Source organism: Arachis hypogaea, chromosome 5 (genome assembly GCF_003086295.3).
Source record: "Arachis hypogaea cultivar Tifrunner chromosome 5, arahy.Tifrunner.gnm2.J5K5, whole genome shotgun sequence".
Taxonomy (NCBI): Eukaryota; Viridiplantae; Streptophyta; class Magnoliopsida; order Fabales; family Fabaceae; genus Arachis; species Arachis hypogaea.
The window spans coordinates 38752721-38775403 of record NC_092040.1 but is presented as its reverse complement, the minus strand read 5'-3'; the positions used below and the strand labels follow the sequence as shown (position 1 = coordinate 38775403).

Here is a 22683-nt window from a genome sequence, read left to right as displayed (position 1 = left end):
TTTTTCCAATATTTCTTAAATTTGTTCATCATCTTTTCTCCCATGCTCCTTAGAAGCTCATCTTCACTTCTCAAACTTCCCATCAAAACACATTGAATTTGATAGACTTGTAGAAAATACAAATTTAAAGTAAGGTAAGATGTGCCAGAAATCAAATTAGTAGTTTCATAAAAGGGGTATAAAAATTCACATATCTTTTCAGCTCTCCCCCATTCATCAACCGAAGGACAATATTTATAAGCATGGTCGGTTGCCTTCAAATACTCAAAGGCCTTCCGATACTTGATAGCATTTTCGAGCATAATGTACGTAGAATTCCATCGAGTAGTAACATCTAGATGCAACCCACTTGTAAAAGTCAAACCCTGAATCGCTGAAACACATTTTTTAAACCTTATCATTCTACTCTCTGATCCCCTCACATATTTCACACTTTCCCTAATCTTATCCAGTGCATCATGAGCAATTTTTAATCCATCTTGCACAATAAGATTCAAGATATGAGCAGAACATCGGATATGAAAGAACTCCCCATCACACAACAACCAATCATGCATATTTAATGTACTTTTCAGATGATCTTGGCATGTATCATTAGCAGATGCGTTATCTAGTGTAAGAGTCATAATCTTCTTTTCAATTCCCCATTCATTTAAAAGCTCAAAAATCTTGGAAGACAATTCAAATCCCGTGTGAGGAGGAGGCATATGACAAAAACTCAAAATTTTACTTTGCAATTTCCAATTTAAATCAACAAAGTGAGCAGTTAGGCATAAATAACCCTCTGTAGTGATGGATGTCCACAAATCAGAAGTCAAACAAACTCTATTAGGAATGGCTAATAAAGTACTTTTAAGCTTATCTTTTTCCCTTAAGTAAATTTTCAGCACATCCTCCTTAAGAGTATTTCTAGTAATTAGGCCTAGAGTTGGACTGATGTATTTTACCCAATTCCTAAATTTCTGATTATCAACAATAGAAAAGGGAACATCACAATCAATCACAAAGGCAGCAAACATCTCACGCGATACATGATTATCTATCTTGAGAGCCCCCATTTTATTTTGCATTTCTATCAAAGTTTGACCAATATCCTCGAAGTCTATTTTCACGCACCTGTCCAAATGACGCTTAAGTGTCGATGTCCCATATTGTTTACCACCAGCCTTAAACTTCTGTTTGCATCCATCACATTGAGCACGATCTATTCCATCATCACCAGGTCCAAGCTTTGTGAAATATCTCCACACATCAGATGTTGTTGCCTTCGCCTTTTTCTTTTTAATATCTTCAGTCGTTTCAGATATTTCCATATTTTCAGGATTTTGTGTTGTATTCCCACCATCAACTTCCATAGAGACAGAATTATCCATTGCAGAATCAACAGCTCAATCTAAATAATCTCAATACATAAAAATGTTTAAATCAGTCAAAAATATTCAAACAATAATCAAACATAATTAATAAGTAATTTAGCACTAACTAAATAATACCCAGTTGTAGAAACATAATCAAATCAGGCAGAAAAACAATATTCAAACATAATCAAACAATAATACCCAGTTGCAGAAACATAATCAAATCAGGCAGAAAAACAATATTCAAAGTTTCAAACATAATCAAACAATAATACCCAGTTGCAGAAAACTCAAATTAGGCAGAAAAACAATATTCAAACATAATCAAACAATAATACCCAGTTGCAGAAACATAATCAAATCAGGTAGAAAAACAATATTCAAAGTTTCAAACATAATCAAACAATAATACCCAATTGCAGAAAACTCAAATCAGGCAGAAAAACAATATTCAAACATAATCAAACAACTCAAATCAGGCAGAAAAACAATATTCAAACATAATCAAACAATAATACCCAGTTGCAGAAAACTCAAATCAGGCTGAACAAATTGACATGGAAAATGTAAATCACTTACTGTAATGGCAGAGCCGTCGAGCAGGAAGAGGAGGAGAGAGGAGCGATTCCAGGAGTCCGCCAGTCACAGAACCGCCAAGCAGAGGCACCGACGAGACAAAGCTGCCGACGGCGACAGAAGGAGAGAAAGGAAGGCGAAAGGCAGAGGCGCCAGAGAGGAGCGAGTGAGGAAAGGCCGCCGCAGGGAGGAGCGAGTGAGGAGGGAGCCGAGCTGCTGAGGAGTGAGGAGGAGCGAGTGAGGAGGGAGTGGGTCAGCGAAAGGTCTGGCCGGCGGGGATGTGGGTGTGGCTGAACTGAGTGACCGGCGTTACTGCGTTAGGTCGGGTGTGGCCGTGTGGATGTGCCATCTGCCGTGTGGGTGTGGCTGACAGGCTGAGCAGGAGGCACCGAGGCGAGGCAGCTCTGCAGTCCACAGTAGCACCGTGTGGGTGTGGGTGTCACGGGTGTGGGTCTGACGAGGAGTCGATGAGTGAGGGAGCTGAGCTGTTGAAGGATGAAGCCGGGGGTCAAGGTTCGTCGGTCTGAGGTCTCACCGTCTCTGGCATCTCAGGGAGTCAGGGTCGCCGGTCAGGGAAAGGATCAAAGGAGTAACTAGTAAGGCTGTAAGGGAAAGGGACGAAGGGTTAGGGGGCTAGGGCCGGCTGTTTGTGGGAAGGAGGAGAAGGAAAACCTAATTTTCCTATTTATATATCACTTGCAAATTTACGAAATTACCCTTAAACAAAAAAATATGTCAGCCCGCCGGGCCAGCCCGCCACGTCCCGCCTTGGCCCGCGGTTTTGGCGGTGCGGTTTTGGCGGGTTTTTAAATTTTGGCGGGTTCAAAATCTCGTCCCGACCCGTCGTTTTTGGCGGTTTTGGCGGTTTGACCCGGCGGGTTCAACCCGTTTCGCCACCCCTACTCGTGGTGACGTGTGAAGATATTTTTCTAGAAGTGCTAAGGACAAAAATATCTTAAATCTGTCTTCATTTGTATCTAGTAGTTTTTAGCCTTTATCTTTCTGCAAGTACTAATCTCATGCTGCAGTATTCTTCCGAGATCACTCGCATAAAGTTACAAGGTGATGAAAGTCAACGAAATGAAGGGGTGAAGCATTTATGCCTCATAGTCATAGTGTCATAGTTTAAGCTTTCTAATTGTCTTTGGTATACTATGCATTTTAAAATAAGAATAACTCAATTTTTGTTTCTAGTGTTTTCTTCTGTCTATCCCATGTTTACCCTTTTGTGGAAACATGATAGTTTAAGGTAAATCTGGAATCACAAATTGGATGAAATAGAGCACATGGGACCTTGAGCATGGGCCAAAACCTTGAATTGAAACTACCATGAAACGTAGCACTTGCAAACTTATTTTTTTTTTGTTAGATGGATTGAACAACACCCGATCCTAAGTACCATACAACAAACCCAAACACTTCACATTTAATCTCACGGTACGGGTTTTCTTCGGAAATCACTCTCATAAAGTTAAGGCGGCGACTGGCGATACTTTCGAGATCACTCGCATAAAGTTAAAGTCAATCTCATAAAGTTAAGACGGCGACTGGTGATACTTTCGAGATCACTCGTATAAAGTTAAGGTGGCGACGGCCGATAATCAACTTGTCCAATAGGACAAAAAGGTGACATATAGGCACAAAAACATTAGAGCCTCGGAATCATTCCTCAATGGTTAGTGACTTGCCTCACTCTTCACTTGGACTAGGGTTCTGAATACCTTCCGTTTGGTATTTTGGTTTCTAGATGACCACATTTAAAAGACTTCATCTTGTTATCTCTGAAATAAATATCGATGACAAAATCAAGTTTTCTTTTTAATGTATGATTTCAAAAGCACTTAATAAAAAAATCACTTGTGATCTATTCTTTCAATTTCTTTTCATTTTTAGTTTTGTTACAAATAAAGTATCATTTTCTAACTTCAAGAAGTCAGCAATTATTTTTTATATATTATATCTTCTAATATTAGATAGGAAGGAAAATTTAGAAGATAGACTTTGGGATAATTTTGTCTTTATCTTTTGATTGTTTATACTTTCAATAAAATATAATAATTGTCTTAATACTTGTGTAAAATTAGAATGAGACACTTAATATGAAATGAAAATATCTAATAATTATTTATCATTTGTCCCTCAATAAATCTTAATTAAGTAGTCACCTAATCTTATGTTTAATGCACTCTTCTCTACATGAAAAAATAAGTAGGCGGAATACAACTCAATAAGATTTGGTCCTTTCTCATCATTTGTTTACTAATCGTATCATATGATAATACATGTAAATCTACAGTAAAGTACAATCAAATTATTCAAGACATAAAATCTACCAAGTAACAAACTATGACTAAAAGAAAAAGTTCTGAAATCTACAAGTAACAAACTATGACTAAAAGAAATCCTTCGATGACCACAATGGCAACTCCAAATGAAATGGACTCAAATCAGATTTCTGATATCCAGGGATGTAGGTAAATTTCATTGTCTCAAGATTTGTAACATAAATTCCTTCATTAAAAGAGTACAAGTACACAGTCTCCCCTTCATGTGGGTGAAAACCCCCCACACGCTTATAGTAATCAGCACAAAACTCATTTGGCAAAAGTCCGGAGAAATCAACATGGTGTAATAATTCCCAGTCATTCGACACCAACTCCCAAACCTTAATATAATTGTGTCCAATTTCAGCAATCCTCAAGTCTCCACAAGAAGTTCCAAGAAAACCAAAGCTCATAATGTTCATTGGGTCAGAATCATAAGGGTAATCAAGTGTCTCACCATTAAGTCCATAAGGATCATAAACAAATATACTAGTCCTACCCATGAAATACAATCCTCCTTCATATGCAAAACTCATTGACCAGTGAGGAGCAAAAGCAAAACCATCATCTAATATCACAGTCTTTTGTCTCCAGTTCCCTGTCTTTGAGGACCAAACATCAACCTCGAATTCATAGCGTATTGCAATGAAGGAATTGATTCTTACCACCCTGAAACACTTCCTAGGATCAAGATAGTTTCTCCTTGAATCCTCTTTAGGGTCATTACAATAATATGGATCACATGTAAAGCCAATAGCATGAAGACACTCCTTCTTCACCTCGAGCGAAGGGAGCTTGAAGGATTCCTTGTTAATGGGGTCATGGAGGAAATAACCATAGCCACTTGTGTACCTGTTGTCACTACACAAGAAAACATTCATGGAACAACCACACACTGTCCCTTTGATGAAAACCTCAGGGGAAATTAGAATCCTTTTGTTCTGATGATCATGTTCTAAATCATCATCGTTATCACTATCATCGTAAGGGCCTGGAGGAAAAGTTAGCATGAGTTGATGTGGTGATAGAAAAACCAAGCTAGCACCATAGAACTTTTGTTGTGTCGCCATGAACTGGCCAATGAAGTAAGAAGTTGAAATCAATTCGAGCCAGCTCTTTAAGACGCATTTGCATATTGTTGTTGATCGAAAAGGGAGCCTTGTGAAGATTTCTGAGAGCAAATCGTTGCATAAATGGGAGATGCTGCTGCTGCTAACAAGTGTTGTTGTGCAACAACTCTTCTTATTATTATGATTGTTGTTGTTGTTGTTGTTGTTGCTGACCAAAAATGATAATGATGATGATGATGATGATGATGATGATGATGATGATGATGATGATGATGATGATGATGATGTTGTGATCTGAGACATATTGGTGATAGTGTTCTACATAGAGATAACAAGGATGTTTTACCAGTTCAAATTCAACAGTGGGTTTCCTCAAAGAACACCGAACCATGGAGTCTGATGGAGCAACACTGAAAACAAGGAGTCTTTGGATCATCTCAAACTCAACGATTATATATATATGAATCATTTATTACGATTATGTTACCTCTTAAAAAGTGTTGTTAAAATTAAAATAACGTTTTTTATAAAATTATTATAAAATATAGTTTTTTAAGGTACTGTATAAGTTAAATAACTCTAAATTTTAACTTTTATATTATTTTAGAGTAAACTACCATTTGTACTCACAAAAGTTGAAAACGCTGGCACATCTATCCATAAAAAAAGTAAATTATTATTTGTACCTATAAAATATGAGTTTCATATAACAAAATTATCCAAACACTAAAAAATCACATAAAACCCCAAATTATCCTTATCATCATCTGCATCATCTTTTTCCATCCACCACCACCACCACCACTAACCCCATTCTCTCTCTCTCCTTTCATTTTCTGAGTTCGTCGCCGCCGCCAGAGTCCGTCAACTAGTGGTTGTCTTCTATCCATTTTGAACATTCTCTCTCTCTCTCTCTCTCTCTCTCTCTCTCTCTCTCTTTCTCTCTCTTCCCTTCTGTGTTTTGCTTCTCTCTGTCTTCTACTTCTTCGAATGGTTGCGTGATGTAGGTTCAGTGGTCTCTAGGTTTGCAGATTGGGAAAGAACGAGTGGAACCGCGGACTAGACAGGGGTTGAATCGGAGCTCTGTGTCAACGAGAGATGGAGGGCTAGCTGGAACGAGTTGAGGCAGCGGTAGCAATCAGGCAGCGGCGGCGGCTCTAGGGTTGCGAAAGGCGGCGAAAACAGAAGGCGACGGTGGTCCTAGGCTCGCGGAGATGAGGCGAGGGAAAGAAGAAGAAAGAGAGAGAGAAAGGGTGGAAGAGGAAAGAAAGGGGGAAAGGACGCGGGTGGCAGCGAGTAGAGGTTAGGTGGGACTTGACAGCGCTAGTGACTGTTGAGTGCCGCGGCGGTGGTTATGCAGAGGAGCAGAGAAGGGAATATGGGTGAGAAGGGGTGAGAGAGAGGAAGAAGAGAGGAAATCGAGTGAGGGGTGACAGCTTGGTGGTCACCGGTGGTGGTGCGGTGGTCTGAGACAAATTACTTTTTCTATTGTTGTTGTTGTTGTTGCTTTATGTGAAGAAGATGATAATAGAGGTATAGTGGTGGTAGTGGTGAAGGTAATGATGAAGGAAATGAGGTGGTGGTGCCTTTGTTATATATATTATATACATAAAATTATAAATATAAAATTAAACAATATCATTTTTTATTATTGTTTTACTAACATCAGGAGAACCATAAAAGGTTGAAAATTTTCCTTCAATCTAATTAATATTATAGCAATCAATGATAATTATCCGTTGGCTTAATCTAAGTATGATTGTAGAAATATTATTTTACTAGGAAATAAATCTTTGCAATCTATTCAGAATTTCAAAACCAACCATTATTTAGTTTGCTTTTAATATACATTATTAAATTTAATAGGTAGGATCTCTTTTTATGCAACATTCATTGAATATATATGTTATTTATTAAAACTAATTTGTGGTTAACATAATAATAAAAGAAAAACAGATTCTTTTGATATGCCTTTTGTCCATGAGGAATACTACACATACAAGTCATTTGGTTTATAAGTCATACAAGTTGGGAGAAACTTAATAAAAAGCACGCTGACCCATATACGATTTCTATGGCGTGCTTCGCGTTCCTCCTTTTCCTCCTCCTCCTCTTCCTTCTTCTTCTCCTTCTTCTTCTCCTACTCTTCTTCTTCTTCCTCCATAAAAACGAGTTTCTTGCCAAATTTAATCTCCTTCGTGCGTTCTCTCTTTGCCTTTTCATTCATTGTTTTATCTGCATTTATCACCAATATTCTTGCTTCGTTTTTTTTCGATTTTCATGGTTTCTGAAATCAAGTTTTGAAATCGTTTTGAAGATAATGGAACTTCAGAAATACACCCAAACGATTACATAAATACACCCAAAGGATTACAGAAATACACCAAAACGGTTACAGAAATTTACCAAAACGATTATAGAAATACATCGAAAGGGTTACAGAAATATACCCAAAGGATTACGAAAATACACCCAAAGGATTTAAGAAATACACCCAAAATTCGTTGAAGTACACCTTATGCATAATTCAGAACTCTTTCTCTTTCTCCTCCTCATCTTCTACTGCTTCTTCTTCTTCAAAAACGATTTTGGAGCTTGATGTCAAAAAACAATGGAAATTGAGAATAACGAAGAAAGAAAACAGAGAGAAAAGCACGTAAATGAAGGAAAAAGAGAAGGCAAGAAATGAAAGAAAAGAAGAAGAAGAGGAAGAGGAAGAAGAACGTGCAGCAAGAAGAAGAAGAAGAAGGTGCAGAAGATGAGGAGGAAGATGAAAAACGTGCAGTCAAGAAGAACGAGGAGAAACACGACGATGAAGATGAAACACTTCAAAAACGAAGAAGAAGAAGAAAAGGAAGAAGAAGAAGAAGAGGAGGCATGGAGAAAGAAGAAAAAATAAATGACTTGTATGACTTGTATGGGAAAACGCTTGTATGTGGAGAATTTCTCTTTGTCCATAGTAGTCAAATTATCTGAATTGAAATTAATAAATATACGTAAATAAAAAAGGAAAAGGCCGCTGAAAACAAAAAGGTTTTGGTAATGAGAATAACTAAATTCGGTCCAAAAGAATAAAAGTGAAATGGATTGTGTTGATACGTGTTTTCTCATGAATCATAATAGTTAAAATATTTGTATTCAAATTAAAAATGTATATAATTAAAAACAAGAAAAAGGTCATGGTAATTAATAAAAGAGGATTTTCTTCTTTCTTTCGTTTTATAATTACGTTAAAAAAAACTACATTTTTTATTTAGTAAAATATTATCTATCTAAATCAAGGTATGATTTAGTTCACTTATTCTTGATTTGAATTTTTTATAATTTAAGCTACTTGTATTAGACACTTTAGGAGCAACCTTTCTCCAAACCTTACATTAACAGAAAATGCTCATGCACTGGAATCTAGATTATCCTTTTTTAAGTTTTATCTCCATAATAAATTCTCCTACCCAATTCAATGCTTTGCTTACACTCACTCAAAAGTCAAAACTCTGCCTTATCCTTCGTATAAAAGGTAATAAATTTAGGAGTTACTCTTTAAGAGATTAACCCAATCAAAGCATCCATTAAACAAAAGAACTGAGATGACATTATTAGTACATAGTATCTCAAAGTTGAACTTATTGGTAGGCTCTGAAATGAAAAATAACAAAGCCACATCAAACAATTGCCTGTTCTTAGTGGGTGAAAAACAGGATACATATATCAAAATTTCTACTGGGGTAGTAGTAACACCCCATCTCTATAGTTAAACATAAATTAAAAAATGTGCTCCTCCAAGCAATAATTACTTATCTAGATGTTGTAAAAGCCTCAGCTTAATTCAGCTGATATGGGGTAGTACACCCATTGCTTCATTTGTTTCTAAATAGGTGAGTGACATTGGGTTTGGAACACATTTGCCCATAACTTTGATACAACACTCCTCTGTTTGACGCATAACACCTTACCAGGAGTCACGACCGAACGGATTCTGAGTAGAATCCTGAGGGTTCCCTTCTATGTTTCTATGCATCCCTGCTTGTCCACCTTGTTCTCCAGGGCCTCTTTGATTGGTGTTAGGAGGCCTTGAGTATCGTGATCCTGCAGGAGGAATATATTGCTGCATCCCTTGTTCCAGGACCTCTATTGTTGAAACCTGTATTATTCGATGATGTTTGTTGGTATCAGTTTCTTAGCTCGGCTCTTTGGTATCTATTCTCAGTTGCAGCAGGAGGTGCTTGTGCATGAGATTGAACCTTGTTACCGTCAGCTCTCTTATACCTATTTTCTGGCTCAGGCGGAGACACCGAATCACTTGTGGTAATGTTTTGGTAATCAGAAGGACAAGCATTATTCCAGTCTCTGCTATTTTTCTCTGATCCTCCCACCTCCTCTGCAGCTTCAAACCCATATTTAGTAGAACTGTGCTTCCCATGTTCGATAGAATCACTAGAACTAGTTGTTAATGATTCCGCATTATCTTCCTGAGCCTTAAGAGCCATCTCCAAAGCATCTTGAAATTTTCGTGGAGCACCACCACCTTTTTTAGGCCCATATTTGGCATGTCTAACAATCATAAATACATCTTTTTTTGCCACACTTGGTCCACTTTCCACAACAATGACATCTTCTATCTGCAAAGATCGTTATGATTTATGAATATAGAATGGAAGGACAAAAAAATAGGAGAGAAATATACATAGTATCTTGTAAAAAAATAATTCAGATTGGAAGTCCCAGAATAAAGCCTGCACCATCATACCAGAGCATTTAGACGGGATAACGCTCCTGTTGTTTCCTGCGTATCACTGCCTGTTGCCCTGTACTGTTTTAAATGGACAAATAAAAAGGTATCATAAATTTATTCTGTCACATCATCGTTTTTGTTTTGTGATAATATGAGTGCAATAAATATATCTAAAAATTCTGTATTGCACTCTAGAACTAAGCACATTGAAATTAGATATCATTTTATTAGAGAACATGTGCAAAAGGGAACTATTGACATTCAATTTGTGAAATCCGAAGAACAACTTGTTGATATTTTCACAAAACCTCTGTGTGAGGACATATTCTGTTCATTAAGGAACAGCTTGGGAATGATAGATTTAAATGCTGTTGAGAAATTGTGAATTTTCTGATTCTGTTTGTTTTGTCTCGTAGGAAATCAGGAGACAAAATTAAGGACGTAATGAACTAGCATTGATACAAGGGGGAGACTCACTCTAATATTAATGATCATGGGCCCAACCAAATCTTCCTTGACCATCCATAACTCTAGCCCGTTCTTGTCCTTTTTGAGTTCCTCAAATATTTAATCATACTTTTGGGAAGTTGTCATATTAAATCTTGTAGAAAGGAGTTGTTGTCACATCAAAATCTTTTTCCTTCCCTCATCCCTTGATTCTAGGAGCTAACCTCTCAAGTTTTAATTTTAAAAATTCTTTCCTTGGATAACCGTGCCACTTAATGCCCATTACTCACTTAATCTTCCCTCTCCACTCAACATTAAATGTCCTCATAACCTCTCATCTCTCTTCACTCACTTCGGCCTCTCTTCATCTTCCCTCTCCATTCTCTATTTTTCATAACATGAAAAAGAAGGTTGCATCAAAGAGAAGTAGCCGAACCCCTCTCACAAAAAATCCTCCATTATCTTCTACCCTTCAAACACATACCCACATCCACATACACTCTACATCTTCCTCATCCCCTTCCTCCTACTCAACCGAAACCATGAGAAGAAAGGTTATTGCCCAGAGAACTTCATCTTGAAAGAAGATTGGAAAGGATAAAGAACCAATTGTGGAAGAAGAAGAAGAGGAGTCTTAATCATCTCTGCCTCATTCACCACCAAAGAAAGCAACCCCTCATGCTTCTGGTCATAGCTCTCAGCGTACCAAAGGCTACGTGCTTCGTAACACCAGGGAACCACCAAATCTGGAATCACTTGATTTCAAGAATAAATTCAACAAAGGTCACTCACACTTTGATCCAAGCAGATTTAATTCATGTGCTTCATATGAGTTTTATAATGAAGTCCTGAAGAAGCATCACTTATGTGCATCCCACATAGTGAACTTGGAATCCCTTGCTGCAAAAGGAATCAACTTGGTCACTCTCTTTGAAAATTTGAAATGGACTCCCTTGTTCACCATTCAAAAACCTGTGTACCCTGCCCTGGTTCACAAGTTCTATGGGAACATGAGTTTTATTGATAGCGCAATCCATTCGTATGTCAAGCGGGTTCACATGTCTCTGAACAGAGAAACAATCAATGCTGCCTTGGGATATGTTGATGAAGGCGCAGCTGCTTATATGACCAAAAAATGGGACTCGCAATTGGGGGTCACGTACCAGATTGCCTTGAATCAAACTTGCGAAAACTTCTCTGCTTTGGATGGCACAATTCTGACTCACAAGGCTCTTGGTCCTGAAAGAGCGCTTCTTCACAGAATCATCACTCACATTCTAATGCCTCAGAGCGGTTCATACCACAGAGTAACTGTTTCTGATACTTTAGTGCTTTTTGATATTATTACTTCATCTCCTATCTCTTTTGCATATCTCATGGTGAGACACATGTGGGAGTGTGTTAGAAGTAACAAAAAGGCTAATCTTCCCTATGGAATCTTTCTTACATGCATATTTGAATATTTTAATGTTGATTTAACAAATGAGGATGTAGAAAATAAAGTTTCCACAATTAAAGGAGGAGGAGTTTCGGGTTCTATGAAAGGCAACAAAAGAAAATGCTCTGTGCCAACTGCATATTCTGATAGTGATCTTGAAAGCCGCCCAGCCGAGCCAGCAAAGGTTGCAGAATCCATCAAGGAGGTCCTCACTGAGTTCTCCAATATGTCAAAATTGATGGTGCAATCCTACAAGGCTGCTCGAAAGCAAGCATATGAAAATGAAAAAGTATGGACCAAATGCAAAAAAGAGTAAATATGATGCTTCAAAATCTTGAAAAAGAAATGGGGCTGCCGATGAGGATGATGCATCTGGCTCTAAGTATAACATGTCTGATGATTGATCTATTTGTCTCTTGTTGAATTCTGGTTCTGTTTGGATTATTTTGGTATTTTGTAGGCTGTTGGATACTCTAGACCAATACTCTGGACCATTGTTGTTTTGTTAAAACCTTGGATATTCTGGTTCTGGTTCTGTTTATTGTACACCATTGTCATTTGTTCTTTGCAGGTTCCCCATTGATGACAAAAGGAGGAGGAAAAGTTAGAAAAATTGAAAAAAACAGGGGCCGAAATCATTTGTGATTCACGATCACCCATGAGCATAAACTCTATGTTCCAATGATTATGATCTGTTTTTTTGAAATATTTGCTATATTTGGAACTTAGTTATGTTTTGATAATTTCCTTGTGCTCTGATATGTTGAATGAATAATTTTGTTTGATTGAAAATTTTTTTGCTATGTTAAATGATAATTTTTTGTGCTCTGATATGTTTTCCTTGCTATAAACTGATAATTTTTGCTTTCATATGATGGCTGGAAAATGTTGTTTATTTAATCAAATGATTTGGCAGCAAATTTTTGGGAATTATCAAATGTGTTTTTGATTGTTATGTACTCTGTACTCAAGCATTTTGTTATTGAGCAGAAAATCATTTATATGATAACAAATTAGTTTTGTTTATCACTTCACTTCTGTTCATAAATCAAGCTGTTCAACATAATTTAAATATTTCATATATTAAATACATAGTTGCCTTAAACTTGATTTTAATAGTTACAGGTAAAGCTTTCCTTGGTAAAATGGCATATATTTAGGGGGAGATAGGTAACATTTGAAAAGGGGGAGGAATCCTAATCCTAAAAGGGAGTACTTTTTAATCCTTACTCTTTCCATTTCAATTTTTAATAATGTTTGTCATTAAGGAGGAGATTGATGAGTTTGGAAAACTCCAAATTAAATTGATGATGATCAAACATTATTAATATAATTAATTACAAAATTATTAATTTGAGATTTAATTTCATATTTGCTAATTAATAATTTTGATTATTTGCAGATTTTGTTTTGGGCCAAAAAAAAAGAAAAATTAGCAAGCCCAATGTGAATCTAATATTCAGCCTTGGTTCAAAAATGTTTAAGGTGTTATGGCTGAATCAATATTCTATTAATTGGGCCAGAATGAATGCAAACAAGCCCAAAATAAAGTCTTGGTACAATACCAAATATGCTTGGTCCGAAAATTGAAAGAAAAGAAAGCAAAGATTGCAATGCTTACAACGGATACCCACTTTCATCATATGGTGGATTTCAAAATTCATTTAACTTGTATTAATTGCCTTGATAACATGAAAGAGAAAAAGCAAAGTGATTTGATGGCATTAATTGAAGTTTACACGTTACTAGGCAAAAGCATGAGAAGTTGGTTTTAGTTGATTTTATTTTGTAACACTCATTACTTCTATAGCTTTGTTTTTCTTTCTACTCTCTTTTCTCTCTCTTCAGAATTCGGTCACATCCATCAGGAAAGATGGAAGCACAAACAAGCTATCAGAAGAAAGAAGAAGAAGCTAGGAGCAAGCATGAAGCCATTGTGATGATGGCATCAAGAAAAATAAAATCTGAAGTATGTTGTAGCTGAGATCTTTACCACAAAAGGAAAGATGTGGTGAAGTAATCTCAAGCTCTCCATACCCAAAAATGGAAGAGATCAACTTCGGTCAGAGGAAGAAGATCCCTTGGAAGCATGGCTCGTCTCTACTTTTGATCAACCATCAGAGGAGGTAGCTACTGTGGCTACGTGGAGGAGAAGGCAGAAGATTAGAGCAGGAGGAGCTGTCAAGCATCAAGGACGCATCAAGGGCTAGGAATCCGTCTTGGGGAGCAAGTCAAGATAGAAGTCCCGGATTGATGAAGCTTGGTATGAAGGGAAGACATAGAGGTAATTGCATGTTGGGTTTTACATTCGGTTTCCTCTCCTCTCTCTCTGGCCGAACCGATTTTTGGGTTGAAGAAGAAGAAGATTAGCTTGGTCCATTCAACCGTGAAGGCTTCTCCTTCTATAAATAAGGGAGAACAGCCAGGGCTTGAAGTAAGGAAAAGAGTGAAAGCACAGAGTTCTCATAGCTACTCAAGCTAATAGAAGTTCTTCTCCTTCAATGTGTTTCAAGTTGTATTTTTCTATTTAGTTTTGTCTGTCTTGAGTCTCATGGAAAAAGGCAAACAGTGAGGTTTGTATGAAAAAGTCATAAAGTGGAAAAAGGTAGAGTATACAAAATTAAAAGAAAAAGCCATACATGTCCTTAGAGGTCATTTATACATCTGTATTGTGTTTCATGATTTTGTGGAAATCCCTTTACAAGTTGGGTTAGCACTTAGCAGTTGAAAGCTTGGTGGGTTACCAAGTCAAGTTCAGGATTGGGTTAGATTCTGGACTTGTCCCAGATAGGAAGGGTAGTTCCTAGAGAGAATTGGTGTATGTAATCATGGTGATTATAGTGAAATTCCATCATTGTTGTGATGGAGACTAGATGTAGGCTGCATTGCACTTAGCAGCTGAACCAGGATACATCTTGGTGTGATTCTCTCTCTCTCTCTTCTACTTCATTTCTAATTCTGCTGCGTAGGAGACAAAACTGAAAAAATATCTCTTAGCTGGTTACGAGACAAAAAAAAAGTCTCTTGACTAGGCACGAGACAAAAACAAGAAATGTCTCCTCAAGTGTTCTAAAAGACAGCAAGTGTTACTAAGCGAAAAAAGGGGCTAAGATTCAACCCCCCTTCTCTTAGCTACTGAAAACCATTAGTAGATAATGAAAATACTAAACAATGTGAACAATGAATATATTGGATGTTCAATTCAATAGGTATGCAGATGCTTATCCTAATATTAAGATTTAGGTGGATAATTTGGAGGTGTAGTGTGTTTTTACTTTATTGGACCAATTTTAAAATTCATTGTTCACATTATTCACAAAAGCCATTGTTACCTAGCAAAATTCATAAAAAAATATGTAAAATTTTGTTAGGAACTTAAGATAATAAAATGATTACATTTTAATAACAAAGTATTTTATCATAAAGATTAAACGAAGTAAAAATAATATATACTTTTAGCATTGATGATTGTAGATTTGTAGTTTCTTTTTCTCTCTGTAATAATAATTTAAATTCTTAACTTTGTTTCGCTAATTCTTAATTGAAAAATATTATTTATAAATGAGTATATATAGAAATGAATGATCGAATTAGCAAACATAAGAGAAATGAACAATGTTGATTGGGAGGATGTCTGTACACGTAGTAAGTGCCATGTGTGAAGTCATGCAAGAGGGTTGGTAACAATCTAAGCCAGTGATTTTATTAAGGGTACGAATAGTACTATTACCGATTATTTGGTAAAAATTAGAAATCTAGTTGACTCACTTTTTGCAATTGGTTATGAGTTACAAGAAAATGATCATATTTAAGCAATTATTGATGAATTGCCTAAAAATTACAGTGGTTATATCACATTTGTTATGCTTTGAATGGGTACTTTTTTCGGTTAGTGAAGCAGAATCTTTCCATTTTACTAATGATGCCTCAAATTTGCTGTTCTCCTCACAAAGCAACTCAGATTTAGATAAACTATTTGTAGGTAATGGTAAAGGTATCTCTATTCAAAATCAAGGCTTCTCTATTTTAGTTGATAAAAATAATCTTGTTTCTTTTAAATTGTCGAATCTTTTACATGAAATAATTCAAAATCTTCTAAGTGTTTCAAGATTTGCCGAAGATAACCCTGTCTTTTTTTAGTTTTGGCCTAAACACTGTATTGTTTGTGATCAAGATTCCAGGGACATTCTGCTATAAGGCAAATCTAACAATGAAATTTATGTCCTTGATTAACTGACTATTCCAAAATCTGTTTCTACTAAAAATGATGATAAGAAATGTTTGTTGTTTTTTGTAAATTCTAATAATTGTAATTCTTCATTTTCTTTTGTGAATTATAGTACTTGTGCACAACAAAATGACAATAAACTATTTTAGCGGCCTCTTGTAATAAAGACCAAATTGTGAAATGCAATAATAGCAATTCTGACAAGAACATTACTTCTTTAATTTCTTACAAATCTAACTTGAATTCTCTTAATTCCAAATGTATTTATAATTGTGTTCAATTTGTGAATTTAACTGATAAGCACCCATTATGTCTTAATTCTGATTCTGCTATTTCTAAATACAATCATATTACTCCATCATGTTTAGAATCTGACTCTAGTACTCATTCTTTAAATCATTGCAAATCCAAATTTAATTCTCGTAATTCCAAAGCTATATACAATTGTGATCAGCATGTGAATTTCAATAATAATAATAATAACTCATTATGTCTTGTGTCTAAATGTGTTACTACTAGTCTAACTCTTTGCAAGTCTGATTCTGGTTTACCTAATATTGATTATTCATCTAAATATGCCTTATTATCTAATAAACAAAATTATAACCCAATTGAACTATGACATAAAAGACTTGGTCACACAGCTGTACGTAATGTTATAAGAGTTCTTAATGCATGTGGGAAGTCTGAATATGCCAAAGCTATACTTTTGAACTTGTGTGAATCATGTTCTATATCTAAAATACATGCTATCCTTTCTTGGTCAAATTATGTTTATACATCACCATTAGAACTTTTTTTTATATTTGGGGACCCTCTCCCAGCTCCCATCACTTCAAGGTCTGAGTATAGATATATATTTTATTAGCTTTATTGATGCAAGAGAGTGTCCCCAAATATTTGGACACTCACCTAATATTTTGGGAGAAAGTTGAAGCACCTCGAAACTCAAAAACCAAATTTGGTTTTATATACTTGTCTGCAATCCACACACAGCACACACGTCAATGGCAGTCATGGAAGAAGCATCTCCTCCTCCTCCAATACACATAGCCATATTTCCATGGTTTGCCATTGCTTCACTTCGAGAGGCCACAGAATCTCCTTCTTCGTCCCGAGAACAACAATCTCAAAGCTTCAACACCTAAACCTTCATCCCCATCACTGTTCCTCACGTCCATGGCCTTCCTCGTGAAGCTGAAACTACTTCTGACGTCCCCTTCTCTCTTTTTCCTCTGATCGCCACAGCCATGGATCAAACAGAGAACTTCAAGAGCTAAACCCGCAGATCTTGTTCTTCGATTTCCAACACTGGCTACCCAACAATCAACATAACTCGAAAACTCGGCATCAAATCCATGCAATACTGGATCCTCTATCCGTTTGCAATGGCCTACTTTGATAAAGGACCAAGACAGAGACAGAGTCAAGGGAATGATTTAACGGAATCTGATCTCATGAAACCTCCACCAGGGTTTCCCGCTTCATCGGTGAAGCTTCATGCACACGAGCTTCGCTTCGTAGCTTCCACAATGAAATGGGAATTCGGAAGCGGTGTTCCGATATATGATCGGTTCAGAATTGGAAGAGAGTTAGCAGATGCAATTGGGTTCAAAGGTTGCAGAGAAATCGATGGTCCGTACACTGATTTCTTGGAGAATTTTTACAAGAAGCCATGCTTGCTTTCCGGGCCTCTCTTGCCAGAGCCGTCAAACATTGCTTTAGAAGAGAAATGGAAATCATGGCTTGATCGATTCAAACCCGGTTCAGTGGTTTATTGTGCTTTTGGAAGCGAAACCCCTTTGCAACAAAGCCAGTTTCAAGAACTGTTGCTTGGTCTTGAACTAACCGGTTTGAAGAAGCATTACCAGAAGGATTTAAAGAAAGAGGAGTTGTGTACAGTAGATGGGTGCAGCAACAATTGGTTTTGGAGCACCCTTCTGTTGGGTGCTTCATAACACACTGTGGTTCAGCTTCCATAACGGAGGCTCTTGTGAACACGTGTCAGATTGTGCTGCTGCCACGTTTTGGATGAGTATGGAGTTGAAGGTTGGAATTGAAGTTGAGAAAGGTGAGGAAGATGGGTTGTTTACAAAAGAGAGTGTGTTCAAAGCTGTTAAGATTGTGATGGATGATGAGAGTGAAGTTGGAAGAGCGGTGAGAGAAAATCATAGCAAGGTTAAGAATTTCTTATTAACCAAAGATTTTGAGACTTCTTGCCTTGATAGTTTTTGTCGCAAGCTTCAAGATCTTTTGTGATTTTCTGTGTTTTTCTTCTAGTGGGAGCAATAGTTGTGTGTAAAAGAAATGAAAAAAAAAAGAGTGAAAATGAAAAAAAAAAAAAGAAATGTTAGTTAAACAATAACTATTTTGAACAATATGAACAATTACTAATTAAATAAAAATACATTATACTTTTAAATTATCTACTTAAATTTTAATATTAAAATAACCATTCGTACACTTAGTGAAATGAACATCTGATATATCTATTCTTCACATTGTTTAGTATTTTTATTGTCTACCTATATTTTTTTAAAAAAAATAAAAAAGACAACAAACAATAAAATTATAATTTTTTAATTTCTTTTGGTGGATTAAAAAAGTTATATTACCAATAAATAATTTTATAGTCATTATGATTGCGTTTATTTCTAAAAATAGAGTAAGACAATACATTAAGAACAAGACATAAAAAATAAAAATATAATTTTTTTATCAAAATAAATATAAAATATATTAATTTAATATTTTTAAATATAATATTTTTATTTATATTTTATTTACTAAATATAATTTTATGTTTCTATGTGTTTCGTCTTTATAAATAAATACAGTTTATATGATTAATAATATAAACAAATAAAAATCTAACTAACACAAGCATATATTTTCTAGTTTTTATCGGATGTCACCCAGGACCAGGAGTGAAGCTAACACAAAATTTTGAAAGAGTTTAAAATTTAATTTTCTAATATAAGAAAATTAAAATAAAATATTTAAACAAGCAAAACCAAAATTTATTTTTAATTTATTAAAAAAAATTAAAATTTAGGGAGTCATCGTCCCTTGGATATGAGAGCAGACTCCGATTCCGATGTCATCTATGTAGCCATAGTCCTCTCTAGAAAGCGTGCAACTTGAATATTTTCGAAAACAGAACAATCGCCTCGGAGCAAATCTTGAAAACAGCTTCGGTGGTAATGGAAAAAATGTTGAGAGCACTATTAATATAACCCCACCCTTTTTTTCTTATCTGTTTATTCCAATTCTCTATTTAAGTTATTTTCTTACATTATTGAAAAATTATATTTTTACCCTTATATTGATCGCCTAATTGGACCTAGTATTTGTACTCTATTCTTCTATGTGAATGGAATTTGACCTTAAAAAAAATAAAATATAAGGTACAGATCAAAGTTTAAAGATATGTTTACGTAGCAAAATATAAATCATATATTTTAAAGTCACACTTTTCACTTAAAACTGTAACTCTTCACAAAGAAAAGCGTCACCTAATGGAAAAAAGTAAATTAGAAGATTTAAGAGAAGAAATAATTAAATTATCAAAATTAATAGATCAAAAATTAATGATTTTAACCAATGTTAATTGTAATGACACCGAATTCTTAAAATCAATACAAAATGATTTTTCTCAAAATCTTTATTTTACTATAAGTTTTATTGAAAGACTTCAAAAACCTGAAAAAATTTATTTTTCACACGGAATTTCTAAAAAATGCTACCATAGAAATGATTCCCCACATCTTTATCATACTTTTAACCCACAATTAAATTCTATAGTAGATATGCTTGAAGAAATATTAGTATCCATAAAATTTCAAAGAAATAAGGAAAAAGAGAATCCCAAAGAAGAAAAATTTTAAAATATAATCAACATAACAGACTTAAAAGTAAAACCACCATTGAAATTATGAATATTGAAGAAAAATTAGAAGAAGTTACAATGCTTTTTAAACAATTAAAAATGGCTCAAGAAAATAATATTATGGAACATGGTTTTCAAATAGAAGAAGAATTAGTAAATTCTGAAAATATAGAAAATGAAGAATACATTCTAGATTATTCAAGTGACGAAGAACCAGCAATTCCAATACAAGTAAAAAATGAAGCTGGAACATCTAAGGATAATCAATCTCAATTTAAATGGGAAACAGGTTTTGATAATTATGCTTTTAAAAAAGGATTTATAAATAAAGATTCAAAATATACAAAAATACCATCAAAATACGTTCCTAAAATCTAGGAAATGGAGGGAGAAAGAATGCTTGACTGTAAAAAAAATGAAAAAGAAAATTTCAAAAATTGGTTGAATTCCTTTTTATTAGAAGCTTTTACTAATTCAAAGTTTAGTGAATTGTCTGGAAGAGATATTTGGAATTACACAGGGTTTCATACTAAAGGAACTATAAGAGATTATATGACATCAATAGAAAACCAAATAATAGAAGATTTAGCAACAAAAACAATAGCTTATGATAAGATATTATATATAATAATGATTCTATATAAAGAATTTTTTGGAAAAAAATATTATAGATCATAGACAAGAAGTCTATAATAAAGAATATCAAGAAGCAAAAAACCATTTAGCTAATATTCAGATATATGATCTATGTAATGTGGAATCTTATATATGCGAATATAGAATACATTATTACAAATTAAAAGAAGAAGATAAAAATCATTATCTTAGTATGTATATAACAAAACTTCCATATCCTGCTAATGAATTTATAATGGGAAGATTTATAAGAGAAATAAATAGAGGGACAATTGAAAATAATTTTGGTAGAGCAACCTCTGCAATAATTGAAAAGAACGTTGTATGCAAGAAGCAACTCAAAAAAGATTTGCGAATATAATTAGAATTTGTTGTCAGGATAATGAAGAGATACCCCAAAAATATGGTCTTAATAAAAATTTTCAAAGAAAAAGAAAATATCAATTTAGAAAAAGAAAATACTATCCAAACTGGAGAAAAAGAGGTATTTTAGAAAAAGAGATAACGATAAAAACAAAAGACAAAGAAATGACTATTACCCGAATAAAAAAGAAAATTGTAAGTGTGGACATTATGCAAATGAATGCCCGAAAAAGAAGGATAAAAAGGATCTTACTAAACAAATAGAAATTGCTAAGTCTTGTTTCATGGAACCATTAGAGGAATCCGATGATAACTTAGACTATATTTTTGAATATGTCTCGAAAACAGACTCAGAGACTGAGTAATAATACCACATTTATTACTATAAAAATAACAGAAAAGTTTATAAATGCTTTCATAGATTCTGGAGCAACACAATACTTTGCTAGTTCAAATATAAAACTTGATTGGAAAAAATTAAAGAAACCATTAAGAGTTAGAATAGCTGACAAATCAATACATAAAATTGACAAAAAAACAGAGATGGTTGAAATTTTTATTCAAAATTATAGGTTCATTGTTCCATCTATATATATGTTAGATTCTGGAATGGATTTTATCATAGGAAATAACTTTTTAAAGCTATATCATCCATTCATTCAAGAATTAACATATATAGTTTTAAAAGCTCCACACGATTCTTCAATAAATCAAAAATCAAAACGCATAAAAATACCGACTACTACTATAGATAAGATTTTAAAATTTAAAATATTTTCTATATTAGAAACATGTTATTTAAATTTATACTTTCAGATAAATATCCCAAAAAATAATCTTGAAATAAAGATAGAAGAACTTTTGGATAAAATTTGTACTGAAAATCCTTTAGATATTAAAAATACAAATAACGAATTAGTAAGTATTAAATTAAAAGATCCTACAAAAGAGATAAATGTTCCAAATAAAATTCCTTATTCCGCAAGAGATAGAGAAGAGTTTTCATTAGAATGTAGAGATCTTTTGGAAAAAGGAATTATAAGATTAAGTAAAAGTCCTCATGCATTTTTACAGATTTTTGTTTTTTGTGGTTGTTTATAGATTTAAAAGCGTATCACTAAAAGTGTTGCTTTTAGAGAGAAAGTGTTACCCTTAATCGTTAACTTGACTCTGATACCAATTTTTTTAAAATCGTCTTTTCTTTTAATTTCTTTTTCGAAATTTCTATTAACTCTTCGAATAAGTTTATAATAATTTGCCAATTCATAATAAAAAATATTGACCATATTACTATTATTTATAATTCTGATTTTATTTTTATAGTTTTTCAATCTTATTTTAGTTTATAATATTCTTTTTTGCATGGATTATTGTATATAAAATATTTTATCTGTTTGTCTTTTTCTTTAATATAATTTCTCAAATCCTCAAAAACCTCTTTTATTTCTACATTTTCTGTTGCTTCTAAATATCTTTTTAATTTTTCAACTTCATTCTCCATTTTTTCTTTCAACAGCTTTAATTCTTTTAAGTTATAATATGGTTTTCCAGGCATTTATAAATTTTTTAAGTTTAACTCTAACTTGTTTATATTTATTCTTATTTCTATCCTTTTTATTATA

General features: G+C 34.3%; 1 pseudogene; it reads left to right on the top strand.

Moving 5' to 3' along the window:
* Positions 1-17072: 17072 nt before the first annotated feature.
* On the top strand, positions 17073-18654 carry LOC112801335 (cyanidin 3-O-galactoside 2''-O-xylosyltransferase FGGT1-like; annotated as a pseudogene).
* The last annotated feature ends 4029 nt before the right edge of the window (positions 18655-22683 follow it).